Consider the following 22117-nt stretch of genomic DNA (forward strand, 5'->3'; position numbering starts at 1 on the left):
GATAGACACGAGGTGATCTGAGAGTCTCATTTTCAGCTGAAGAGAATAATCACATCAAGGAGGAAGATGAACCCACTACAAGTCAGCCTTTTTCGGCAATTATCTGGTTACACAGAGGAAGTGTATGATCCCAGTACCTATATAATGCACATTTGTCACAGCTATTGTTGCTTACGGCCACACCACCCTGAATAAGCCCGACCTCGTCTGATCTCGGAAGCCAAGCAGGGTTGGGCCTGGTTAGGACTTGAATGGGAGACCGCTTGGGAATACCAGGTGCTGTAAGCTTTTTCTCTTCTCTATACCACCTGCATGTCTTTTGTTGCAACGTCTGATCACCCTGTTACACATGAGGAAGTTGGTCATCTTCAGCTTCTGCTGCTTTGTTGGCAGACACGAAGTGATCTGAGAGTCTCAGTTTCAGCTGAAGAGAATAATCACATCAGGGAAGAAGTTGTGCCCACTACAAGTCAGCCTTTCTCTGCAATTATCTGGTTACATAGAAGAAGTGTATGATTCCAGTACCTATATAATGCACATTTGTCACAGCTATTGTTGCTTACGGCCGCACCACCCTGAATATGCCTGACCTCGTCTGATCTTGGAAGAAAAGCAGGGTTGGGCCTGGTTAGTACTTGGATGGGAGACCACTTCGGAATACCAGGTGATGTAAGCTTCTTCTCTTCTCTCTACCACCTGCATGTCTTTTGTTGCAACGTCTGATCACCCTGTGACACATGAGGAAGTTGGTCATCTTCAGCTTCTGCTGCTTTGTTGGCAGACACGAAGTGATCTGAGAGTCTCAGTTTCAGCTGAAGAGAATGATCACATCAGAGAAGATTATATGCCCGCTACACATCAGCCTTTCTCGGCAATTATCTGGTTGCATAGAGGAACCGTATGCTTCCAGTACCTATATAATGCACATTTGTCAGAGACATTGTTGCTTACGGCCACACCACCCTGAACATGCCCGACCTCGTATGATCTCGGAAGCCAAGCAGGGTTGAGCCTGCTTAGTGCTTGGATGGGAGACTGCTTGGGAATACCAGGTGCTGTAAGCTTCTTCTCTTCTCTCTACCACCTGCATGTCTTTTGTTGCAACGTCTGATCACCCTGTGACACATGAGGAAGTTGGTCATCTTCAGCTGCTGCTGCTTTGTTGGCAGACACAAAGTGATCTGAGAGTCTCAGTTTCAGCTACAGAGAATAATCACGTCAGGGAAGAAGATGTGCCCACTACAAGTCAGCCTTTCTCTGCAATTATCTGGTTACATAGAAGAAGTGTATGATTCCAGTACCTATATAATGCACATTTGTCACAGCTATTGTTGCTTACGGCCGCACCACCCTGAATATGCCTGACCTCGTCTGATCTTGGAAGAAAAGCAGGGTTGGGCCTGGTTAGTACTTGGATGGTGGACTATCTGGGAATACCAGGTGCTGTAAGCTGATTCTCTTCTCTCTACCACCTCCATGTCTTTTGTTGCAACGTCTGATCACCCTGTGACACATGAGGAAGTTGGTCATCTTCAGCTGCTGCTGCTTTGTTGGCAGACACAAAGTGATCTGAGAGTCTCAGTTTCAGCTGCAGAGAATAATCACGTCAGGGAAGAAGATGTGCCCACTACACATCAGCCTTTCTCGGAAATGATCTGGTTGCATAGAGGAACCGTATGATTCCAGTACCTATATAATGCACATTTGTCAGAGACATTGTTGCTTACGGCCACACCACCCTGAACATACCCGACCTCGTCTGATCTCGGAAGCCAAGGAGGGTTGGGCGTGGTTAGTACTTGGATGGAAGACCTCTTGGGAATACCAGGTGCTGTAAGCTTTTTCTTTTCTCTCGACCACCTGCATGTCTTTTGTTGCAACGTCTGATCACCCTGTGACACATGAGGAAGGTGGTCATCTTCAGCTTCTGCTGCTTTGTTGGCAGACACGAAGTGATCTGAGAGTCTCAGTTTCAGCTGCAGAGAATGATCACATGAGGGAAGAAGATGAACCCACTACAAGTCAGCCTTTCTCGGCAATTATCTGGTTACATAGAGGAACCGTATGATTCCAGTACCTATATAATGCACATTTGTCACAGACATTGTTGCTTACGGCCACACCACCCTGAACATGCCCGACCTCGTCTGATCTCGGTAGCCAAGGAGGGTTGGGCCTGGTTAGTACTTGGATGGGAGACCACTTGGGAATACCAGGAGCTGTAAGCTTTTTGTCTTCTCTCGACCACCTGCATGTCTTTTGTTGCAACGTCTGATCACCCTGTGACACATGAGGAAGTTGGTCATCTTCAGCTGCTGCTGCTTTGTTGGCAGACACAAAGTGATCTGAGAGTCTCAGTTTCAGCTACAGAGAATGATCACATCAGAGAAGATGATTTGCCCGCTACACATCAGCCTTTCTCGGCAATTATCTGGTTGCATAGAGGAACCGTATGATTCAAGTACCTATATAATGCACATTTGTCAGAGACATTGTTGCTTACGGCCACACCACCCTGAATAAGCCCGACCTCGTCTGATCTCGGACGCCAAGCAGGGTTGTACCTGGTTAGTACTTGGATGGGAGACAGCTTGGGAATACCAGGTGCTGTAAGCTTTTTCTCTTCTCTCTACCACCTGCATGTCTTTTGTTGCAACGTCTGATCACCCTGTGACACGTGAAGAAGTTGGTCATCTTCAGCTGCTGCTGCTTTGTTGGAAGACACGAAGTGAACTGAGAATCTCAGTTTCAGCTGAAGAGAATAATCACGTCAGGGAAGAAGATGTGCCCACTACACATCAGCCTTTCTCATCAATTATCTGGTTACATAGAGGAACCGTATGATTCCTGTACTTATATAATGCACATTTGTCACAGACATTGTTACTTACGGCCACACCACCCTGAATTTGCCTGACCTCGTCTGATCTCGGAAGCCAAGCATTGTTGGGCCTGGTTAGTACTTGGGTGGGAGACCGCTTGGGAATACCAGGTGCTGTAAGCTTTTTCTCTTCTCTCTACCACCTGCATGTGTTTTGTTGCAACGTCTGATCACCCTGTGACACATGAGGAAGTTGGTCATCTTCAGCTGCTGCTGCTTTGTTGGCAGACACGAAGTGATCTGAGAGTCTCAGTTTCAGCTGAAGAGAATGATCACATCAGAGAAGATGATATGCCCACTACACATCAGCCTTTCTCGGCAATTATCTGGTTTCATAGAGGAAGTGTATGATTCCAGTACCTATATAATTCACATTTGTAACAAACATTGTTGCTTACGGCCACACCACCCTGAATAAGCCCCACCTTGTCTTATCCTGGAAGCCAAGCAGGGTTGGGCCTGGTTCGTACTTCAATGGGAGACTGCTTGGGAATACCAGGTGCTGTAAGCTTTTTATCTTCTCTCTACCACCTGCATGTCTTTTGTTGCAACATCTGATCACCCTGTGACACATGAGGAAGTTTGTCATCTTCAGCTTCTGCTGCTTTGTTGGCAGACACGAAGTGATCTGAGAGTCTCATTTTCAACTGAAGAGAATAATAACGTCAGGGAAGAAGATGTGCCCCCTACACATCAGCCTTTCTCGGCAATTATCTGGTTACATAGAGGAACTGTATGATTCCAGTACCTATATAATGCACATTTGTCACAGACATTGTTGCTTACGGCCACACCACCCTCAATATGCCTGACCTCGTCTGATCTCGGAAGCCAAGCACGGTTGGCCTGGTTAGTACTTGGGTGGGAGACCACTTGGGAATACCAGGTGCTGTAAGCTTTATCTCTTCTCTGGACCACCTGAATGTCTTTTGTTGCAACGTCTGATCACCCTGTGACACATGAGGAAGTTGGTCATCTTCAGCTTCTGCTGCTTTGTTGGCAGACACGAAGTGATCTGAGAGTCTCAGTTTCAGCTGCAGAGAATAATCACGTCAGGGAAGAAGATGTGCCCACTACACATAAGCCTTTCTCTGCAATTATCTGGTTACATAGAGGAACCGTATGATTCCAGTACCTATATAATGCACATTTGTCACAGAGATTGTCGCTTACGGCCACACCACCCTGAATATAATATGCCCGACCTCGTCCGATCTCGGAAGCCAAGCGGGGTTGTGCCTGGTTAGTACTTGGGTGGGAGACTGCTTGGGAATACCAGGTGCTGTAAGCTTTTTCTCTTCTCTCTACCACCTGCATGTCTTTTGTTGCAACGTCTGATCACCCTGTGACACATGAGGAAGTTGGTCATCTTCAGCTGCTGCTGCTTTGTTGGCAGACACAAAGTGATCTGAGAGTCTCAGTTTCAGCTGGAGAGAATAATCACATCAGGGAAGAAGATATGCCCACTACACATCAGCCTTTCTCGGCAATTATCTGGTTACATAGAGGAACTGTATGATTCCAGTACCAATATAATGCACATTTGTCACAGACTTTGTTGCTTACGGCCACACCACCCTCAACATATCCGACCTTGTCCGATCTCGGAAGCCAAGCACGGATGGGCCTGGTTAGTACTTACATGGGAGACTGCTTTGGAATACCAGGTGCTGTAAGCTTTTTCTCTTCTCTCTACCACCTGCATGTCTTTTGTTGCAACGTCTGATCACCCTGTGACACATGAGGAAGTTGGTCATCTTCAGCTGCTGCTGCTTTGTTGGCAGACACAAAGTGATCTGAGAGTCTCAGTTTCAGCTGCAGAGAATAATCACATCAGGGAAGAAGATGTGCCCACTACAAGTCAGCCTTTCTCGGCAATTATCTGGTTACATAGAGGAAGTGTATGATTCCAGTACTTATATAAGGCACATTTGTCACATATATTGTTGCTTACAGCCACACCACCCTGAATAAGCACGATCTCGGAAGCCAAGCAGGTTTGGGCCTGGTTAGTACTTGGAAGGTAGACTGCCTGGGAATACCAGGTGCTTTAAGCTTTTTCTCTTCTCTCTACCACCTGCATGTCTTTTGTTGCAACGTCTGATCACCCTGTGACACATGAGGAAGTTGGTCATCTTCAGCTGCTGCTGCTTTGTTGGCAGACACGAAGTGATCTGAGAGTCTCAGTTTCAGCTGCAGAGAATAATCACGTCAGGGAAGAAGATGTGCCCACTACAAGTCAGCTTTTCTCTGCAATTATCTGGTTACATAGAGGAACCGTATGATTCCAGTACCTATATAATGCACATTTGTCACAGACATTGTTGCTTACGGCCACACCACCCTGAACATGCCCGACCTCGTCTTATCTCGGAAGCCAAGGAGGGTTGGGCCTGGTTAGTACTTAAATGGGAGACCGCTTGGGAATACCAGGAGCTGTAAGCTTTTTGTCTTCTCTCGACCACCTGCATGTCTTTTGTTGCAACGTCTGATCCCCCTGTGACACATGAGGAAGTTGGTCATCTTCAGCTGCTGCTGCTTTGTTGGCAGACACGAAGTGATCTGAGAGTCTCAGTTTCAGCTGCAGAGAATAATCACATCAGGGAAGAAGATGTGCCCATAACAAGTCAGCCTTTCTCTGCAATTATCTGGTTACATAGAGGAATTGTATGATTCCAGTACCTATATAATGCACATTTGTCACAGAAATTGTTCCTTACGGCCATACCACCCTGAATAAGCCCGACCTCGTCTGATCTCGGAAGCCAAGGAGGGTTGGGCCTGGTTAGTACTTTAATGGGAGACTGCTTGGGAATACCAGGTGCTGTAAGCATTTTCTCTTCTCTCTACAACCTGCATGTCTTTTGTTGCAACGTCTGATCACCCTGTGACACATGAGAAAGTTGGCCATCTTCAGCTGCTGCTGCTTTGTTGGAAGACACGAAGTGATCTGAGAGTCTCAGTTTCAGCTGAAGAGTATAATCACGTCAGGGAAGAAGATGTGCCCACTACACATCAGCCTTTCTCAGCAATTATCTGGTTACATAGAGGAACCGTATGATTCCTGTACTTATATAATGCACATTTGTCAGACACATTGTTTCTTACGGCCACACTACCCTGAACATGCCCGACCTTGTCTGATCTCGGAAGCCAAGCAGGGTTGAGCCTGCTTAGTACTTGGATGGGAGACAGCTTGGGAATACCAGGTGCTGTAAGCTTTTTCTCTTCTCTCTACCACCTGCATGTCTTTTGTTGCAACGTCTGATCACCCTGTGACACGTGAAGAAGTTGGTCATCTTCAGCTGCTGCTGCTTTGTTGGCAGACACGAAGTGATCTGAGAGTCTCAGTTTCAGCTGGAGAGAATAATCACATCAGGGAAGAAGATATGCCCACTACACATCAGCCTTTCTCGGCAATTATCTGGTTACATAGAGGAACTGTATGATTCCAGTACCAATATAATGCACATTTGTCACAGACTTTGTTGCTTACGGCCACACCACCCTCAACATATCCGACCTTGTCCGATCACGGAAGCCAAGCACGGTTGGGCCTGGTTAGTACTTAGATGGGAGACTGCTTTGGAATACCAGGTGCTGTAAGCTTTTTCTCTTCTCTCTACCACCTGCATGTCTTTTGTTGCAACGTCTGATCACCCTGTGACACATGAGGAAGTTGGTCATCTTCAGCTTCTGCTGCTTTGTTGGCAGACACAAAGTGATCTGAGAGTCTCATTTTCAGCTGGAGAGAATTATCACGTCAGGGAACAAGATGTGCCCACTACACATCAGCCTTTCTCGGCAATTATCTGGTTACATAGAGGAACCGTATGACTCCATTACCTATATAATGCACATTTGTCACAGAAATTGTCGCTTACGGCCACACCACCCTGAATATGCCCGACCTCGTCTGATCTCGGAAGCCAAGCAGGGTTGGGGCTGGTTAGTACTTGGATGGGAGACCGCTTGGGAATACGAGGTGCTGTAAGCTTCTTCTCTTCTCTCTACCACCTGCATGTCTTTTGTTGCAACGTCTGATCACCCTGTGACACATGAGGAAGTTGGTCATCTTCAGTTACTGCTGCTGCTTTGTTGGCAGACACAAAGTGATCTGAGAGTCTCAGTTTCAGTTGCAGAGAATGATCACATCAGAGAAGATGATTTGCGCGCTACACATCAGCCTTTCTCAGCAATTATCTGGTTGCATAGAGGAACCGTATGATTCCAGTACCTATATAATGCACATTTGTCAGAGACATTGTTGCTTACGGCCACACCACCCTGAATAAGCCCGACCTCGTCTGATCTCGGACGCCAAACAGGGTTGTACCTGGTTAGTACTTGGATGGGAGACAGCTTGGGAACACCAGGTGCTGTAAGCTTTTTCTCTTCTCTCTACCACCTGCATGTCTTTTGTTGCAACGTCTGATCACCCTGTGACACATGAGGAAGTTGGTCATCTTCAGCTGCTGCTGCTTTGTTGGCAGACACAAAGTGATCTGAGAGTCTCAGTTTCAGCTCGAGAGAATAATCACGTCAGGGAAGAAGATGTGCCCACTACTTATCAGCTTTTCTCGGCAATTATCTGGTTACATAGAGGAACCGTATGATTCCAGTACCTATATAATGCACATTTGTCAGAGACATTGTTGCTTACGGCCACACCACCCTGAACATGCCCGACCTCGTCTGATCTCGGACGCCAAACAGGGTTGTACCTGGTTAGTACTTGGATGGGAGACCTCTTGGGAACACCAGGTGCTGTAAGCTTTTTCTCTTCTCTCTACCACCTGCATGTCTTTTGTTGCAACGTCTGATCACCCTGTGACACATGAGGAAGTTGGTCATCTTCAGCTGCTGCTGCTTTGTTGGTAGACACGAAGTGATCTGAGAGTCTCAGTTTCAGCTGCAGAGAATAATCACATGAGGGAAGAAGATTTGCCCACTACAAGTCAGCCTTTCTCGGCAATTATCTGGTTACATAGAGGAACCGTATGATTCCAGTACCTATATAATGCACATTTGTCAAAGACATTGTCGCTTACGGCCACACCACCCTGAACATGCCCGACCTCGTCTGATCTCGGTAGCCAAGGAGGGTTGGGCCTGGTTAGTACTTTAATGGGAGACTGCTTGGGAATACCAGGTGCTGTAAGCGTTTTCTCTTCTCTCTACAACCTGCATGTCTTTTGTTGCAACGTCTGATCACCCTGTGACACACGAGGAAGTTGGCCATCTTCAGCTGCTGCTGCTTTGTTGGAAGACACGAAGTGATCTGAGAGTCTCAGTTTCAACTGAAGAGAATAATGACGTCGGGGAAGAAGATGTGCCGACTACACATCAGCCTTTCTCAGCAATTATCTGGTTACATAGAGGAACCGTATGATTCCTGTAGTTATATAATGCACATTTGTCAGACACATTGTTGCTTACGGCCACACCACCCTGAACATGCCCGACCTCGTCTGATCTCGGAAGCCAAGCAGGGTTGAGCCTCCTTAGTACTTGGATGGAAGACCTCTTGGGAATACCAGGTGCTGTAAGCTTTTTCTCTTCTCTCGACCACCTGCATGTCTTTTGTTGCAACGTCTGATCACCCTGTGACACATGAGGAAGTTGGTCATCTTCAGCTGCTGCTGCTTTGTTGGCTGACACAAAGTGATCTGAGAGTCTCAGTTTCAGTTGCAGAGAATGATCACATCAGAGAAGATGATTTGCCCGCTACACATCAGCCTTTCTCGGCAATTATCTGGTTGCATAGAGGAACCGTATGATTCCAGTACCTATATAATGCACATTTGTCACAGTTATGGTTGCTTACGGCCACACCACCCTGAATATGCCCAACCTCATCTGATCTCAGAAGCCAAGGAGGTTTGGGCCTGGTTAGTACTTGGATGGTAGACATTCTGGGAATACCAGGTGCTGTAAGCTTTTTCTCTTCTCTCTACCACCTGCATGTCTTTTGTTGCAACGTCTGATCACCCTGTGACACATGAGGAAGTTGGCCATCTTCAGCTGCTGCTGCTTTGTTGGAAGACACGAAGTGATCTGAGAGTCTCAGTTTCAGTTGCAGAGAATGATCACATCAGAGAAGATGATTTGCCCGCTACTCATCAGCCTTTCTCGGCAATTATCTGGTTGCATAGAGGAACCGTATGATTCCAGTACCTATATAATGCACATTTGTCAGAGACATTGTTGCTTACGGCCACACCACCCTGAATAAGCCCGACCTCGTCTGATCTCGGACGCCAAACAGGGTTGTACCTGGTTAGTACTTGGATGGGAGACAGCTTGGGAACACCAGGTGCTGTAAGCTTTTTCTCTTCTCTCAACCACCTGCATGTCTTTTGTTGCAACGTCTGATCACCCTGTGACACATGAGGAAGTTGGTCATCTTCAGCTTCTGCTGCTTTGTTGGCAGACACGAAGTGATCTGAGAGTCTCAGTTTCAGCTGCAGAGAATGATCACATGAGGGAAGAAGATGTGCCCACTACAAGTCAGCCTTTCTCGGCAATTATCTGGTTACATAGAGGAACCGTATGATTCCAGTACCTATATAATGCACATTTGTCACAGACATTGTTGCTTACGGCCACACCACCCTGAACATGCCCGACCTCGTCTGATCTCGGTAGCCAAGGAGGGTTGGGCCTGGTTAGTACTTTAATGGGAGACTGCTTGGGAATACCAGGTGCTCTAAGCGTTTTCTCTTCTCTCTACAACCTGCATGTCTTTTGTTGCAACGTCTGATCACCCTGTGACACACGAGGAAGTTGGCCATCTTCAGCTGCTGCTGCTTTGTTGGAAAACACGAAGTGATCTGAGAGTCTCAGTTTCAACTGAAGAGAATAATCACGTCAGGGAAGAAGATGTGCCGACTACACATCAGCCTTTCTCAGCAATTATCTGGTTACATAGAGGAACCGTATGATTCCTGTAGTTATATAATGCACATTTGTCAGACACATTGTTGCTTACGGCCACACCACCCTGAACATGCCCGACCTCGTCTGATCTCGGAAGCCAAGCAGGGTTGAGCCTCCTTAGTACTTGGATGGGAGACTGCTTGGGAATACCAGGTGCTGTAAGCGTTTTCTCTTCTCTCTACAACCTGCATGTCTTTTGTTGCAACGTCTGATCACCCTGTGACACATGAGGAAGTTGGTCATATTCAGCTGCTGCTGCTTTGTTGGCTGACACAAAGTGATCTGAGAGTCTCAGTTTCAGTTGCAGAGAATGATCACATCAGAGAAGATGATTTGCCCGCTACACATCAGCCTTTCTCGGCAATTATCTGGTTGCATAGAGGAACCGTATGATTCCAGTACCTATATAATGCACATTTGTCAGAGACATTGTTGCTTACGGCCACACCACCCTGAATAAGCCCGACCTCGCCTGATCTCGGACACCAAGAAGGTTGTACCTGGTTAGTACTTGGATGGGAGACATCTTGGGAATACCAGGTGCTGTAAGCTTTTTCTCTTCTCTCTACCACCTGCATGTCTTTTGTTGCAACGTCTGATCACCCTGTGACACGTGAAGAAGTTGGTCATCTTCAGCTGCTGCTGCTTTGTTGATAGACACGAGGTGATCTGAGAGTCTCAGTTTCAGCTGAAGAGAATAATCACATCAAGGATGAAGATGAACCCACTACAAGTCAGCCTTTTTCGGCAATTATCTGGTTACACAGAGGAACTGTATGATTCCAGTACCTATATAATGCACATTTGTCACAGTTATGGTTGCTTACGGCCACACCACCCTGAATATGCCCAACCTCATCTGATCTCAGAAGCCAAGCAGGTTTGGGCCTGGTTAGTACTTGGGTGGTAGACATTCTGGGAATACCAGGTGCTGTAAGCTTTTTCTCTTCTCTCTACCACTTGCATGTCTTTTGTTGCAACGTCTGATCACCCTGTGACACATGAGGAAGTTGGTCATCTTCAGCTGCTGCTGCTTTGTTGGCTGACACAAAGTGATCTGAGAGTCTCAGTTTCAGTTGCAGAGAATGATCACATCAGAGAAGATGATTTGCCCGCTACACATCAGCCTTTCTCGGCAATTATCTGGTTGCATAGAGGAACCGTATGATTCCAGTACCTATATAATGCACATTTGTCAGAGACATTGTTGCTTACGGCCACACCACCCTGAATAAGCCCGACCTCGTCTGATCTCGGACGCCAAACAGGGTTGTACCTGGTTAGTACTTGGATGGGAGACAGCTTGGGAACACCAGGTGCTGTAAGCTTTTTCTCTTCTCTCTACCACCTGCAAGTCTTTTGTTGCAACGTCTGATCACCCTGTGACACGTGAAGAAGTTGGTCATCTTCAGCTGCTGCTGCTTTGTTGATAGACACGAGGTGATCTGAGAGTCTCATTTTCAGCTGAAGAGAATAATCACATCAAGGAGGAAGATGAACCCACTACAAGTCAGCCTTTTTCGGCAATTATCTGGTTACACAGAGGAAGTGTATGATCCCAGTACCTATATAATGCACACTTGTCACCGATATTGTTGCTTACGGCCACACCACCCTGAATAAGCCCGACCTCGTCTGATCTCGGAAGCCAAGCAGGGTTGGGCCTGGTTAGGACTTGAATGGGAGACCGCTTGGGAATACCAGGTGCTGTAAGCTTTTTCTCTTCTCTATACCACCTGCATGTCTTTTGTTGCAACGTCTGATCACCCTGTTACACATGAGGAAGTTGGTCATCTTCAGCTTCTGCTGCTTTGTTGGCAGACACGAAGTGATCTGAGAGTCTCAGTTTCAGCTGAAGAGAATAATCACATCAGGGAAGAAGTTGTGCCCACTACAAGTCAGCCTTTCTCTGCAATTATCTGGTTACATAGAAGAAGTGTATGATTCCAGTACCTATATAATGCACATTTGTCACAGCTATTGTTGCTTACGGCCGCACCACCCTGAATATGCCTGACCTCGTCTGATCTTGGAAGAAAAGCAGGGTTGGGCCTGGTTAGTACTTGGATGGGAGACCACTTCGGAATACCAGGTGATGTAAGCTTCTTCTCTTCTCTCTACCACCTGCATGTCTTTTGTTGCAACGTCTGATCACCCTGTGACACATGAGGAAGTTGGTCATCTTCAGCTTCTGCTGCTTTGTTGGCAGACACGAAGTGATCTGAGAGTCTCAGTTTCAGCTGAAGAGAATGATCACATCAGAGAAGATTATATGCCCGCTACACATCAGCCTTTCTCGGCAATTATCTGGTTGCATAGAGGAACCGTATGCTTCCAGTACCTATATAATGCACATTTGTCAGAGACATTGTTGCTTACGGCCACACCACCCTGAACATGCCCGACCTCGTATGATCTCGGAAGCCAAGCAGGGTTGAGCCTGCTTAGTGCTTGGATGGGAGACTGCTTGGGAATACCAGGTGCTGTAAGCTTCTTCTCTTCTCTCTACCACCTGCATGTCTTTTGTTGCAACGTCTGATCACCCTGTGACACGTGAAGAAGTTGGTCATCTTCAGCTGCTGCTGCTTTGTTGATAGACACGAGGTGATCTGAGAGTCTCATTTTCAGCTGAAGAGAATAATCACATCAAGGAGGAAGATGAACCCACTACAAGTCAGCCTTTTTCGGCAATTATCTGGTTACACAGAGGAAGTGTATGATCCCAGTACCTATATAATGCACATTTGTCACAGCTATTGTTGCTTACGGCCACACCACCCTGAATAAGCCCGACCTCGTCTGATCTCGGAAGCCAAGCAGGGTTGGGCCTGGTTAGGACTTGAATGGGAGACCGCTTGGGAATACCAGGTGCTGTAAGCTTTTTCTCTTCTCTATACCACCTGCATGTCTTTTGTTGCAACGTCTGATCACCCTGTTACACATGAGGAAGTTGGTCATCTTCAGCTTCTGCTGCTTTGTTGGCAGACACGAAGTGATCTGAGAGTCTCAGTTTCAGCTGAAGAGAATAATCACATCAGGGAAGAAGTTGTGCCCACTACAAGTCAGCCTTTCTCTGCAATTATCTGGTTACATAGAAGAAGTGTATGATTCCAGTACCTATATAATGCACATTTGTCACAGCTATTGTTGCTTACGGCCGCACCACCCTGAATATGCCTGACCTCGTCTGATCTTGGAACAAAAGCAGGGTTGGGCCTGGTTAGTACTTGGATGGGAGACCACTTCGGAATACCAGGTGATGTAAGCTTCTTCTCTTCTCTCTACCACCTGCATGTCTTTTGTTGCAACGTCTGATCACCCTGTGACACATGAGGAAGTTGGTCATCTTCAGCTTCTGCTGCTTTGTTGGCAGACACGAAGTGATCTGAGAGTCTCAGTTTCAGCTGAAGAGAATGATCACATCAGAGAAGATTATATGCCCGCTACACATCAGCCTTTCTCGGCAATTATCTGGTTGCATAGAGGAACCGTATGCTTCCAGTACCTATATAATGCACATTTGTCAGAGACATTGTTGCTTACGGCCACACCACCCTGAACATGCCCGACCTCGTATGATCTCGGAAGCCAAGCAGGGTTGAGCCTGCTTAGTGCTTGGATGGGAGACTGCTTGGGAATACCAGGTGCTGTAAGCTTCTTCTCTTCTCTCTACCACCTGCATGTCTTTTGTTGCAACGTCTGATCACCCTGTGACACATGAGGAAGTTGGTCATCTTCAGCTGCTGCTGCTTTGTTGGCAGACACAAAGTGATCTGAGAGTCTCAGTTTCAGCTACAGAGAATAATCACGTCAGGGAAGAAGATGTGCCCACTACAAGTCAGCCTTTCTCTGCAATTATCTGGTTACATAGAAGAAGTGTATGATTCCAGTACCTATATAATGCACATTTGTCACAGCTATTGTTGCTTACGGCCGCACCACCCTGAATATGCCTGACCTCGTCTGATCTTGGAAGAAAAGCAGGGTTGGGCCTGGTTAGTACTTGGATGGTGGACTATCTGGGAATACCAGGTGCTGTAAGCTGATTCTCTTCTCTCTACCACCTCCATGTCTTTTGTTGCAACGTCTGATCACCCTGTGACACATGAGGAAGTTGGTCATCTTCAGCTGCTGCTGCTTTGTTGGCAGACACAAAGTGATCTGAGAGTCTCAGTTTCAGCTGCAGAGAATAATCACGTCAGGGAAGAAGATGTGCCCACTACACATCAGCCTTTCTCGGAAATGATCTGGTTGCATAGAGGAACCGTATGATTCCAGTACCTATATAATGCACATTTGTCAGAGACATTGTTGCTTACGGCCACACCACCCTGAACATACCCGACCTCGTCTGATCTCGGAAGCCAAGGAGGGTTGGGCGTGGTTAGTACTTGGATGGAAGACCTCTTGGGAATACCAGGTGCTGTAAGCTTTTTCTTTTCTCTCGACCACCTGCATGTCTTTTGTTGCAACGTCTGATCACCCTGTGACACATGAGGAAGGTGGTCATCTTCAGCTTCTGCTGCTTTGTTGGCAGACACGAAGTGATCTGAGAGTCTCAGTTTCAGCTGCAGAGAATGATCACATGAGGGAAGAAGATGAACCCACTACAAGTCAGCCTTTCTCGGCAATTATCTGGTTACATAGAGGAACCGTATGATTCCAGTGCCTATATAATGCACATTTGTCACAGACATTGTTGCTTACGGCCACACCACCCTGAACATGCCCGACCTCGTCTGATCTCGGTAGCCAAGGAGGGTTGGGCCTGGTTAGTACTTGGATGGGAGACCACTTGGGAATACCAGGAGCTGTAAGCTTTTTGTCTTCTCTCGACCACCTGCATGTCTTTTGTTGCAACGTCTGATCACCCTGTGACACATGAGGAAGTTGGTCATCTTCAGCTGCTGCTGCTTTGTTGGCAGACACGAAGTGATCTGAGAGTCTCAGTTTCAGCTGCAGAGAATGATCACATCAGGGAAGAAGATGTGCCCATAACAAGTCAGCCTTTCTCTGCAATTATCTGGTTACATAGAGGAATTGTATGATTCCAGTACCTATATAATGCACATTTGTCACAGAAATTGTTCCTTACGGCCACACCACCCTGAATAAGCCCGACCTCGTCTGATCTCGGAAGCCAAGGAGGGTTGGGCCTGGTTAGTACTTTAATGGGAGACTGCTTGGGAATACCAGGTGCTGTAAGCGTTTTCTCTTCTCTCTACAACCTGCATGTCTTTTCTTGCAACGTCTGATCACCCTGTGACACATGAGGAAGTTGGCCATCTTCAGCTGCTGCTGCTTTGTTGGAAGACACGAAGTGATCTGAGAGTCTCAGTTTCAACTGAAGAGAATAATCACGTCAGGGAAGAAGATGTGCCCACTACACATCAGCCTTTCTCAGCAATTATCTGGTTACATAGAGGAACCGTATGATTCCTGTACTTATATAATGCACTTTTGTCAGACACATTGTTGCTTACGGCCACACCACCCTGAACATACCCGACCTCGTCTGATCTCGGAAGCCAAGCAGGGTTGAACCTGCTTAGTACTTGGATGGGAGACTGCTTGGGAATACCAGGTGCTGTAAGCGTTTTCTCTTCTCTCTACAACCTGCATGTCTTTTGTTGCAACGTCTGATCACCCTGTGACACATGAGGAAGTTGGTCATCTTCAGCTGCTGCTGCTTTGTTGGCTGACACAAAGTGATCTGAGAGTCTCAGTTTCGGTTGCAGAGAATGATCACATCAGAGAAGATGATTTGCCCGCTACACATCAGCCTTTCTCGGCAATTATCTGGTTGCATAGAGGAACCGTATGATTCCAATACCTATATAATGCACATTTGTCAGAGACATTGTTGCTTACGGCCACACCACCTTGAATAAGCCCGACCTCGTCTGATCTCGGACACCAAGAAGGTTGTACCTGGTTAGTACTTGGATGGGAGACAGCTTGGGAATACCAGGTGCTGTAAGCTTTTTCTCTTCTCTCTACCACCTGCATGTCTTTTGTTGCAACGTCTGATCACCCTGTGACACGTGAAGAAGTTGGTCATCTTCAGCTGCTGCTGCTTTGTTGATAGACACGAGGTGATCTGAGAGTCTCAGTTTCAGCTGAAGAGAATAATCACATCAAGGAGGAAGATGATGTGCCCACTACAAGTCAGCCTTTTTCGGCAATTATCTGGTTACACAGAGGAAGTGTATGATTCCAGTACCTATATAATGCACATTTGTCACCGATATTGTTGCTTACGGCCGCACCACCCTGAATATACCTGACCTCGTCTGATCTTGGAAGAAAAGCAGGGTTGGGCCTCGTTAGTATTTGGATGGGAGACCACTTCGGAATACGAGGTGCTGTAAGCTTTTTCTCTTCTCTGTACCACCTGCATGTCTTTTGTTGCAACATCTGATCACCCTGTGACACATGAGGAAGTTGGTCATCTTCAGCTTCTGCTGCTTTGTTGGCAGACACAAAGTGATCTGAGAGTCTCAGTTTCAGCTCGAGAGAATAATCACGTCAGGGAAGAAGATGTGCCCACTACTTATCAGCTTTTCTCGGCAATTATCTGGTTACATAGAGGAACTGTATGATTCCAGTACCTATATAATGCACATTTGTCACAGTTATGGTTGCTTACGGCCACACCACCCTGAATATGCCTGACCACGTCTGATCTCGGAAGCCAAGCAGGTTTGGGCCTGGTTAGTACTTGGATGGTAGAATATCTGGGAATACCAGGTGCTGTAAGCTGATTCTCTTCTCTCTACCACCTGCATGTCTTTTGTTGCAACGTCTGATCACCCTGTGACACATGAGGAAGTTGGTCATCTTCAGCTGCTGCTGCTGTGTTGGCAGACACAAAGTGATCTGAGAGTCTCAGTTTCAGCTGCAGAGAATAATCACGTCAGGGCAGAAGATGTGCCCACTACACATCAGCCTTTCTCGGAAATGATCTGGTTGCATAGAGGAACCGTATGATTCCAGTACCTATATAATGCACATTTGTCAGAGACATTGTTGCTTACGGCCACACCACCCTGAACATACCCGACCTCGTCTGATCTCGGAAGCCAAGGAGGGTTGGGCGTGGTTAGTACTTGGATGGAAGACCTCTTGGGAATACCAGGTGCTGTAAGCTTTTTCTCTTCTCTCGACCACCTGCATGTCTTTTGTTGCAACGTCTGATCACCCTGTGACACATGAGGAAGGTGGTCATCTTCAGCTGCTGCTGCTTTGTTGGCAGACACGAAGTGATCTGAGAGTCTCAGTTTCAGCTGCAGAGAATGATCACATGAGGGAAGAAGATTTGCCCACTACAAGTCAGCCTTTCTCGGCAATTATCTGGTTACATAGAGGAACCGTATGATTCCAGTACCTATATAATGCACATTTGTCACAGACATTGTTGCTTACGGCCACACCACCCTGAACATGCCCGACCTCGTCTGATCTCGGTAGCCAAGGAGGGTTGGGCCTGGTTAGTACTTAAATGGGAGACAGCTTGGGAATACCAGGAGCTGTAAGCTTTTTGTCTTCTCTCGACCACCTGCATGTCTTTTGTTGCAACGTCTGATCACCCTGTGACACATGAGGAAGTTGGTCATCTTCAGCTGCTGCTGCTTTGTTGGCAGACACGAAGTGATCTGAGAGTCTCAGTTTCAGCTGCAGAGAATAATCACATCAGGGAAGAAGATGTGCCCATAACAAGTCAGCCTTTCTCTGCAATTATCTGGTTGCATAGAGGAATTGTATGATTCCAGTACCTATATAATGCACATTTGTCACAGAAATTGTTCCTTACGGCCACACCACCCTGAATAAGCCCGACCTCGTCTGATCTCGGAAGCCAAGGAGGGTTGGGCCTGGTTAGTACTTTAATGGGAGACTGCTTGGGAATACCAGGTGCTGTAAGCGTTTTCTCTTCTCTCTACCACCTGCATGTCTTTTGTTGCAACGTCTGATCACCCTGTGACACATGAGGAAGTTGGCCATCTTCAGCTGCTGCTGCTTTGTTGGCAGACACGAAGTGATCTGAGAGTCTCAGTTTCAGTTGCAGAGAATGATCACATCAGAGAAGATGATTTGCCCGCTACACATCAGCCTTTCTCGGCAATTATCTGGTTGCATAGAGGAACCGTATGATTCAAGTACCTATATAATGCACATTTGTCAGAGACATTGTTGCTTACGGCCACACCACCCTGAATAAGCCCGACCTCGTCTGATCTCGGACGCCAAGCAGGGTTGTACCTGGTTAGTACTTGGATGGGAGACAGCTTGGGAATACCAGGTGCTGTAAGCTTTTTCTCTTCTCTCTACCACCTGCATGTCTTTTGTTGCAACGTCTGATCACCCTGTGACACGTGAAGAAGTTGGTCATCTTCAGCTGCTGCTGCTTTGTTGGAAGACACGAAGTGAACTGAGAATCTCAGTTTCAGCTGAAGAGAATAATCACGTCAGGGAAGAAGATGTGCCCACTACACATCAGCCTTTCTCATCAATTATCTGGTTACATAGAGGAACCGTATGATTCCTGTACTTATATAATGCACATTTGTCACGGACATTGTTACTTACGGCCACACCACCCTGAATTTGCCTGACCTCGTCTGATCTCGGAAGCCAAGCATTGTTGGGCCTGGTTAGTACTTGGGTGGGAGACCGCTTGGGAATACCAGGTGCTGTAAGCTTTTTCTCTTCTCTCTACCACCTGCATGTGTTTTGTTGCAACGTCTGATCACCCTGTGACACATGAGGAAGTTGGTCATCTTCAGCTGCTGCTGCTTTGTTGGCAGACACGAAGTGATCTGAGAGTCTCAGTTTCAGCTGAAGAGAATGATCACATCAGAGAAGATGATATGCCCACTACACATCAGCCTTTCTCGGCAATTATCTGGTTTCATAGAGGAAGTGTATGATTCCAGTACCTATATAATTCACATTTGTAACAAACATTGTTGCTTACGGCCACACCACCCTGAATAAGCCCCACCTTGTCTTATCCTGGAAGCCAAGCAGGGTTGGGCCTGGTTCGTACTTCAATGGGAGACTGCTTGGGAATACCAGGTGCTGTAAGCTTTTTATCTTCTCTCTACCACCTGCATGTCTTTTGTTGCAACATCTGATCACCCTGTGACACATGAGGAAGTTTGTCATCTTCAGCTTCTGCTGCTTTGTTGGCAGACACGAAGTGATCTGAGAGTCTCATTTTCAACTGAAGAGAATAATAACGTCAGGGAAGAAGATGTGCCCCCTACACATCAGCCTTTCTCGGCAATTATCTGGTTACATAGAGGAACTGTATGATTCCAGTACCTATATAATGCACATTTGTCACAGACATTGTTGCTTACGGCCACACCACCCTCAATATGCCTGACCTCGTCTGATCTCGGAAGCCAAGCACGGTTGGCCTGGTTAGTACTTGGGTGGGAGACTGCTTGGGAATACCAGGTGCTGTAAGCTTTATCTCTTCTCTGGACCACCTGAATGTCTTTTGTTGCAACGTCTGATCACCCTGTGACACATGAGGAAGTTGGTCATCTTCAGCTTCTGCTGCTTTGTTTGCAGACACGAAGTGATCTGAGAGTCTCAGTTTCAGCTGCAGAGAATAATCACGTCAGGGAAGAAGATGTGCCCACTACACATAAGCCTTTCTCGGCAATTATCTGGTTACATAGAGGAACCGTATGATTCCAGTACCTATATAATGCACATTTGTCACAGACATTGTCGCTTACGGCAACACCACCCTGAACATGCCTGACCTCGTCTGATCTCGGAAGCCAAGCACGGTTGGCCTGGTTAGTACTTGGGTGGGAGACCACTTGGGAATACCAGGTGCTGTAAGCTTTATCTCTTCTCTGGACCACCTGCATGTCTTTTGTTGCAACGTCTGATCACCCTGTGACACATGAGGAAGTTGGTCATCTTCAGCTTCTGCTGCTTTGTTGGCAGACACGAAGTGATCTGAGAGTCTCAGTTTCAGCTGCAGAGAATAATCACGTCAGGGAAGAAGATGTGCCCACTACACATAAGCCTTTCTCTGCAATTATCTGGTTACATAGAGGAACCGTATGATTCCAGTACCTATATAATGCACATTTGTCACAGAGATTGTCGCTTACGGCCACACCACCCTGAATATAATATGCCCGACCTCGTCCGATCTCGGAAGCCAAGCGGGGTTGTGCCTGGTTAGTACTTGGGTGGGAGACTGCTTGGGAATACCAGGTGCTGTAAGCTTTTTCTCTTCTCTCTACCACCTGCATGTCTTTTGTTGCAACGTCTGATCACCCTGTGACACATGAGGAAGTTGGTCATCTTCAGCTGCTGCTGCTTTGTTGGCAGACACAAAGTGATCTGAGAGTCTCAGTTTCAGCTGGAGAGAATAATCACATCAGGGAAGAAGATATGCCCACTACACATCAGCCTTTCTCGGCAATTATCTGGTTACATAGAGGAACTGTATGATTCCAGTACCTATATAATGCACATTTGTCACAGACATTGTTGCTTACGGCCACACCACCCTCAATATGCCTGACCTCGTCTGATCTCGGAAGCCAAGCACGGTTGGCCTGGTTAGTACTTGGGTGGGAGACTGCTTGGGAATACCAGGTGCTGTAAGCTTTATCTCTTCTCTGGACCACCTGAATGTCTTTTGTTGCAACGTCTGATCACCCTGTGACACATGAGGAAGTTGGTCATCTTCAGCTTCTGCTGCTTTGTTTGCAGACACGAAGTGATCTGAGAGTCTCAGTTTCAGCTGCAGAGAATAATCACGTCAGGGAAGAAGATGTGCCCACTACACATAAGCCTTTCTCGGCAATTATCTGGTTACATAGAGGAACCGTATGATTCCAGTACCTATATAATGCACATTTGTCACAGACATTGTCGCTTACGGCAACACCACCCTGAACATGCCTGACCTCGTCTGATCTCGGAAGCCAAGCACGGTTGGCCTGGTTAGTACTTGGGTGGGAGACCACTTGGGAATACCAGGTGCTGTAAGCTTTATCTCTTCTCTGGACCACCTGAATGTCTTTTGTTGCAACGTCTGATCACCCTGTGACACATGAGGAAGTTGGTCATCTTCAGCTTCTGCTGCTTTGTTGGCAGACACGAAGTGATCTGAGAGTCTCAGTTTCAGCTGCAGAGAATAATCACGTCAGGGAAGAAGATGTGCCCACTACACATAAGCCTTTCTCTGCAATTATCTGGTTACATAGAGGAACCGTATGATTCCAGTACCTATATAATGCACATTTGTCACAGAGATTGTCGCTTACGGCCACACCACCCTGAATATAATATGCCCGACCTCGTCCGATCTCGGAAGCCAAGCGGGGTTGTGCCTGGTTAGTACTTGGGTGGGAGACTGCTTGGGAATACCAGGTGCTGTAAGCTTTTTCTCTTCTCTCTACCACCTGCATGTCTTTTGTTGCAACGTCTGATCACCCTGTGACACATGAGGAAGTTGGTCATCTTCAGCTGCTGCTGCTTTGTTGGCAGACACAAAGTGATCTGAGAGTCTCAGTTTCAGCTGGAGAGAATAATCACATCAGGGAAGAAGATATGCCCACTACACATCAGCCTTTCTCGGCAATTATCTGGTTACATAGAGGAACTGTATGATTCCAGTACCAATATAATGCACATTTGTCACATACTTTGTTGCTTACGGCCACACCACCCTCAACATATCCGACCTTGTCCGATCTCGGAAGCCAAGCACGGATGGGCCTGGTTAGTACTTACATGGGAGACTGCTTTGGAATACCAGGTGCTGTAAGCTTTTTCTCTTCTCTCTACCACCTGCATGTCTTTTGTTGCAACGTCTGATCACCCTGTGACACATGAGGAAGTTGGTCATCTTCAGCTGCTGCTGCTTTGTTGGCAGACACAAAGTGATCTGAGAGTCTCAGTTTCAGCTGCAGAGAATAATCACATCAGGGAAGAAGATGTGCCCACTACAAGTCAGCCTTTCTCGGCAATTATCTGGTTACATAGAGGAAGTGTATGATTCCAGTACTTATATAAGGCACATTTGTCACATATATTGTTGCTTACAGCCACACCACCCTGAATAAGCACGATCTCGGAAGCCAAGCAGGTTTGGGCCTGGTTAGTACTTGGAAGGTAGACTGCCTGGGAATACCAGGTGCTTTAAGCTTTTTCTCTTCTCTCTACCACCTGCATGTCTTTTGTTGCAACGTCTGATCACCCTGTGACACATGAGGAAGTTGGTCATCTTCAGCTGCTGCTGCTTTGTTGGCAGAC

General features: G+C 46.9%; 54 pseudogenes; all 54 read left to right on the forward strand.

Annotated features, from left to right (window-relative positions):
* The first annotated feature begins 169 nt into the window (after nucleotides 1-169).
* On the forward strand, nucleotides 170-288 carry LOC140300173 (5S ribosomal RNA; annotated as a pseudogene).
* Nucleotides 289-557: 269 nt separating this feature from the next.
* On the forward strand, nucleotides 558-676 carry LOC140283252 (5S ribosomal RNA; annotated as a pseudogene).
* A 269-nt stretch (nucleotides 677-945) lies between these two features.
* On the forward strand, nucleotides 946-1064 carry LOC140289120 (5S ribosomal RNA; annotated as a pseudogene).
* A 269-nt stretch (nucleotides 1065-1333) lies between these two features.
* Nucleotides 1334-1452, forward strand: LOC140278987 (5S ribosomal RNA; annotated as a pseudogene).
* Nucleotides 1453-1721: 269 nt separating this feature from the next.
* LOC140300516 (5S ribosomal RNA) lies at nucleotides 1722-1840 on the forward strand (annotated as a pseudogene).
* Nucleotides 1841-2109: 269 nt separating this feature from the next.
* On the forward strand, nucleotides 2110-2228 carry LOC140299653 (5S ribosomal RNA; annotated as a pseudogene).
* A 269-nt stretch (nucleotides 2229-2497) lies between these two features.
* LOC140290583 (5S ribosomal RNA) lies at nucleotides 2498-2616 on the forward strand (annotated as a pseudogene).
* A 269-nt stretch (nucleotides 2617-2885) lies between these two features.
* On the forward strand, nucleotides 2886-3004 carry LOC140273232 (5S ribosomal RNA; annotated as a pseudogene).
* A 269-nt stretch (nucleotides 3005-3273) lies between these two features.
* Nucleotides 3274-3392, forward strand: LOC140297292 (5S ribosomal RNA; annotated as a pseudogene).
* Nucleotides 3393-3661: 269 nt separating this feature from the next.
* LOC140290091 (5S ribosomal RNA) lies at nucleotides 3662-3779 on the forward strand (annotated as a pseudogene).
* A 269-nt stretch (nucleotides 3780-4048) lies between these two features.
* On the forward strand, nucleotides 4049-4172 carry LOC140271164 (5S ribosomal RNA; annotated as a pseudogene).
* Nucleotides 4173-4441: 269 nt separating this feature from the next.
* On the forward strand, nucleotides 4442-4560 carry LOC140294680 (5S ribosomal RNA; annotated as a pseudogene).
* A 647-nt stretch (nucleotides 4561-5207) lies between these two features.
* On the forward strand, nucleotides 5208-5326 carry LOC140288916 (5S ribosomal RNA; annotated as a pseudogene).
* A 269-nt stretch (nucleotides 5327-5595) lies between these two features.
* LOC140318353 (5S ribosomal RNA) lies at nucleotides 5596-5714 on the forward strand (annotated as a pseudogene).
* Nucleotides 5715-5983: 269 nt separating this feature from the next.
* On the forward strand, nucleotides 5984-6102 carry LOC140294932 (5S ribosomal RNA; annotated as a pseudogene).
* A 269-nt stretch (nucleotides 6103-6371) lies between these two features.
* Nucleotides 6372-6490, forward strand: LOC140295514 (5S ribosomal RNA; annotated as a pseudogene).
* Nucleotides 6491-6759: 269 nt separating this feature from the next.
* On the forward strand, nucleotides 6760-6878 carry LOC140300862 (5S ribosomal RNA; annotated as a pseudogene).
* Nucleotides 6879-7150: 272 nt separating this feature from the next.
* Nucleotides 7151-7269, forward strand: LOC140292612 (5S ribosomal RNA; annotated as a pseudogene).
* Nucleotides 7270-7538: 269 nt separating this feature from the next.
* On the forward strand, nucleotides 7539-7657 carry LOC140304120 (5S ribosomal RNA; annotated as a pseudogene).
* A 269-nt stretch (nucleotides 7658-7926) lies between these two features.
* LOC140315504 (5S ribosomal RNA) lies at nucleotides 7927-8045 on the forward strand (annotated as a pseudogene).
* A 269-nt stretch (nucleotides 8046-8314) lies between these two features.
* On the forward strand, nucleotides 8315-8433 carry LOC140287864 (5S ribosomal RNA; annotated as a pseudogene).
* Nucleotides 8434-8702: 269 nt separating this feature from the next.
* Nucleotides 8703-8821, forward strand: LOC140296362 (5S ribosomal RNA; annotated as a pseudogene).
* A 269-nt stretch (nucleotides 8822-9090) lies between these two features.
* LOC140292613 (5S ribosomal RNA) lies at nucleotides 9091-9209 on the forward strand (annotated as a pseudogene).
* Nucleotides 9210-9478: 269 nt separating this feature from the next.
* Nucleotides 9479-9597, forward strand: LOC140291303 (5S ribosomal RNA; annotated as a pseudogene).
* Nucleotides 9598-9866: 269 nt separating this feature from the next.
* On the forward strand, nucleotides 9867-9985 carry LOC140291158 (5S ribosomal RNA; annotated as a pseudogene).
* A 656-nt stretch (nucleotides 9986-10641) lies between these two features.
* On the forward strand, nucleotides 10642-10760 carry LOC140293890 (5S ribosomal RNA; annotated as a pseudogene).
* Nucleotides 10761-11029: 269 nt separating this feature from the next.
* Nucleotides 11030-11148, forward strand: LOC140292614 (5S ribosomal RNA; annotated as a pseudogene).
* A 269-nt stretch (nucleotides 11149-11417) lies between these two features.
* Nucleotides 11418-11536, forward strand: LOC140300174 (5S ribosomal RNA; annotated as a pseudogene).
* A 269-nt stretch (nucleotides 11537-11805) lies between these two features.
* LOC140283254 (5S ribosomal RNA) lies at nucleotides 11806-11924 on the forward strand (annotated as a pseudogene).
* Nucleotides 11925-12193: 269 nt separating this feature from the next.
* On the forward strand, nucleotides 12194-12312 carry LOC140289121 (5S ribosomal RNA; annotated as a pseudogene).
* Nucleotides 12313-12581: 269 nt separating this feature from the next.
* Nucleotides 12582-12700, forward strand: LOC140300176 (5S ribosomal RNA; annotated as a pseudogene).
* A 269-nt stretch (nucleotides 12701-12969) lies between these two features.
* LOC140291350 (5S ribosomal RNA) lies at nucleotides 12970-13088 on the forward strand (annotated as a pseudogene).
* Nucleotides 13089-13357: 269 nt separating this feature from the next.
* LOC140289122 (5S ribosomal RNA) lies at nucleotides 13358-13476 on the forward strand (annotated as a pseudogene).
* A 269-nt stretch (nucleotides 13477-13745) lies between these two features.
* Nucleotides 13746-13864, forward strand: LOC140278993 (5S ribosomal RNA; annotated as a pseudogene).
* A 269-nt stretch (nucleotides 13865-14133) lies between these two features.
* On the forward strand, nucleotides 14134-14252 carry LOC140300517 (5S ribosomal RNA; annotated as a pseudogene).
* A 269-nt stretch (nucleotides 14253-14521) lies between these two features.
* Nucleotides 14522-14640, forward strand: LOC140299654 (5S ribosomal RNA; annotated as a pseudogene).
* Nucleotides 14641-14909: 269 nt separating this feature from the next.
* On the forward strand, nucleotides 14910-15028 carry LOC140288587 (5S ribosomal RNA; annotated as a pseudogene).
* Nucleotides 15029-15297: 269 nt separating this feature from the next.
* LOC140313573 (5S ribosomal RNA) lies at nucleotides 15298-15416 on the forward strand (annotated as a pseudogene).
* A 269-nt stretch (nucleotides 15417-15685) lies between these two features.
* On the forward strand, nucleotides 15686-15803 carry LOC140297005 (5S ribosomal RNA; annotated as a pseudogene).
* A 272-nt stretch (nucleotides 15804-16075) lies between these two features.
* LOC140279322 (5S ribosomal RNA) lies at nucleotides 16076-16194 on the forward strand (annotated as a pseudogene).
* Nucleotides 16195-16463: 269 nt separating this feature from the next.
* On the forward strand, nucleotides 16464-16582 carry LOC140291243 (5S ribosomal RNA; annotated as a pseudogene).
* A 269-nt stretch (nucleotides 16583-16851) lies between these two features.
* Nucleotides 16852-16970, forward strand: LOC140300519 (5S ribosomal RNA; annotated as a pseudogene).
* Nucleotides 16971-17239: 269 nt separating this feature from the next.
* LOC140290858 (5S ribosomal RNA) lies at nucleotides 17240-17358 on the forward strand (annotated as a pseudogene).
* Nucleotides 17359-17627: 269 nt separating this feature from the next.
* Nucleotides 17628-17746, forward strand: LOC140288588 (5S ribosomal RNA; annotated as a pseudogene).
* A 269-nt stretch (nucleotides 17747-18015) lies between these two features.
* Nucleotides 18016-18134, forward strand: LOC140290584 (5S ribosomal RNA; annotated as a pseudogene).
* A 269-nt stretch (nucleotides 18135-18403) lies between these two features.
* LOC140273237 (5S ribosomal RNA) lies at nucleotides 18404-18522 on the forward strand (annotated as a pseudogene).
* A 269-nt stretch (nucleotides 18523-18791) lies between these two features.
* LOC140297293 (5S ribosomal RNA) lies at nucleotides 18792-18910 on the forward strand (annotated as a pseudogene).
* Nucleotides 18911-19179: 269 nt separating this feature from the next.
* Nucleotides 19180-19297, forward strand: LOC140293467 (5S ribosomal RNA; annotated as a pseudogene).
* A 269-nt stretch (nucleotides 19298-19566) lies between these two features.
* On the forward strand, nucleotides 19567-19684 carry LOC140287127 (5S ribosomal RNA; annotated as a pseudogene).
* A 269-nt stretch (nucleotides 19685-19953) lies between these two features.
* On the forward strand, nucleotides 19954-20077 carry LOC140271169 (5S ribosomal RNA; annotated as a pseudogene).
* A 269-nt stretch (nucleotides 20078-20346) lies between these two features.
* Nucleotides 20347-20464, forward strand: LOC140293468 (5S ribosomal RNA; annotated as a pseudogene).
* Nucleotides 20465-20733: 269 nt separating this feature from the next.
* Nucleotides 20734-20851, forward strand: LOC140287138 (5S ribosomal RNA; annotated as a pseudogene).
* A 269-nt stretch (nucleotides 20852-21120) lies between these two features.
* On the forward strand, nucleotides 21121-21244 carry LOC140271175 (5S ribosomal RNA; annotated as a pseudogene).
* A 269-nt stretch (nucleotides 21245-21513) lies between these two features.
* On the forward strand, nucleotides 21514-21632 carry LOC140294681 (5S ribosomal RNA; annotated as a pseudogene).
* The last annotated feature ends 485 nt before the right edge of the window (nucleotides 21633-22117 follow it).

This window comes from Leuresthes tenuis, unplaced genomic scaffold (assembly GCF_036924035.1).
Source record: "Leuresthes tenuis unplaced genomic scaffold, fLeuTen1.0.hap1 SCAF_1, whole genome shotgun sequence".
In the NCBI taxonomy this organism is placed as follows: domain Eukaryota; kingdom Metazoa; phylum Chordata; class Actinopteri; order Atheriniformes; family Atherinopsidae; genus Leuresthes; species Leuresthes tenuis.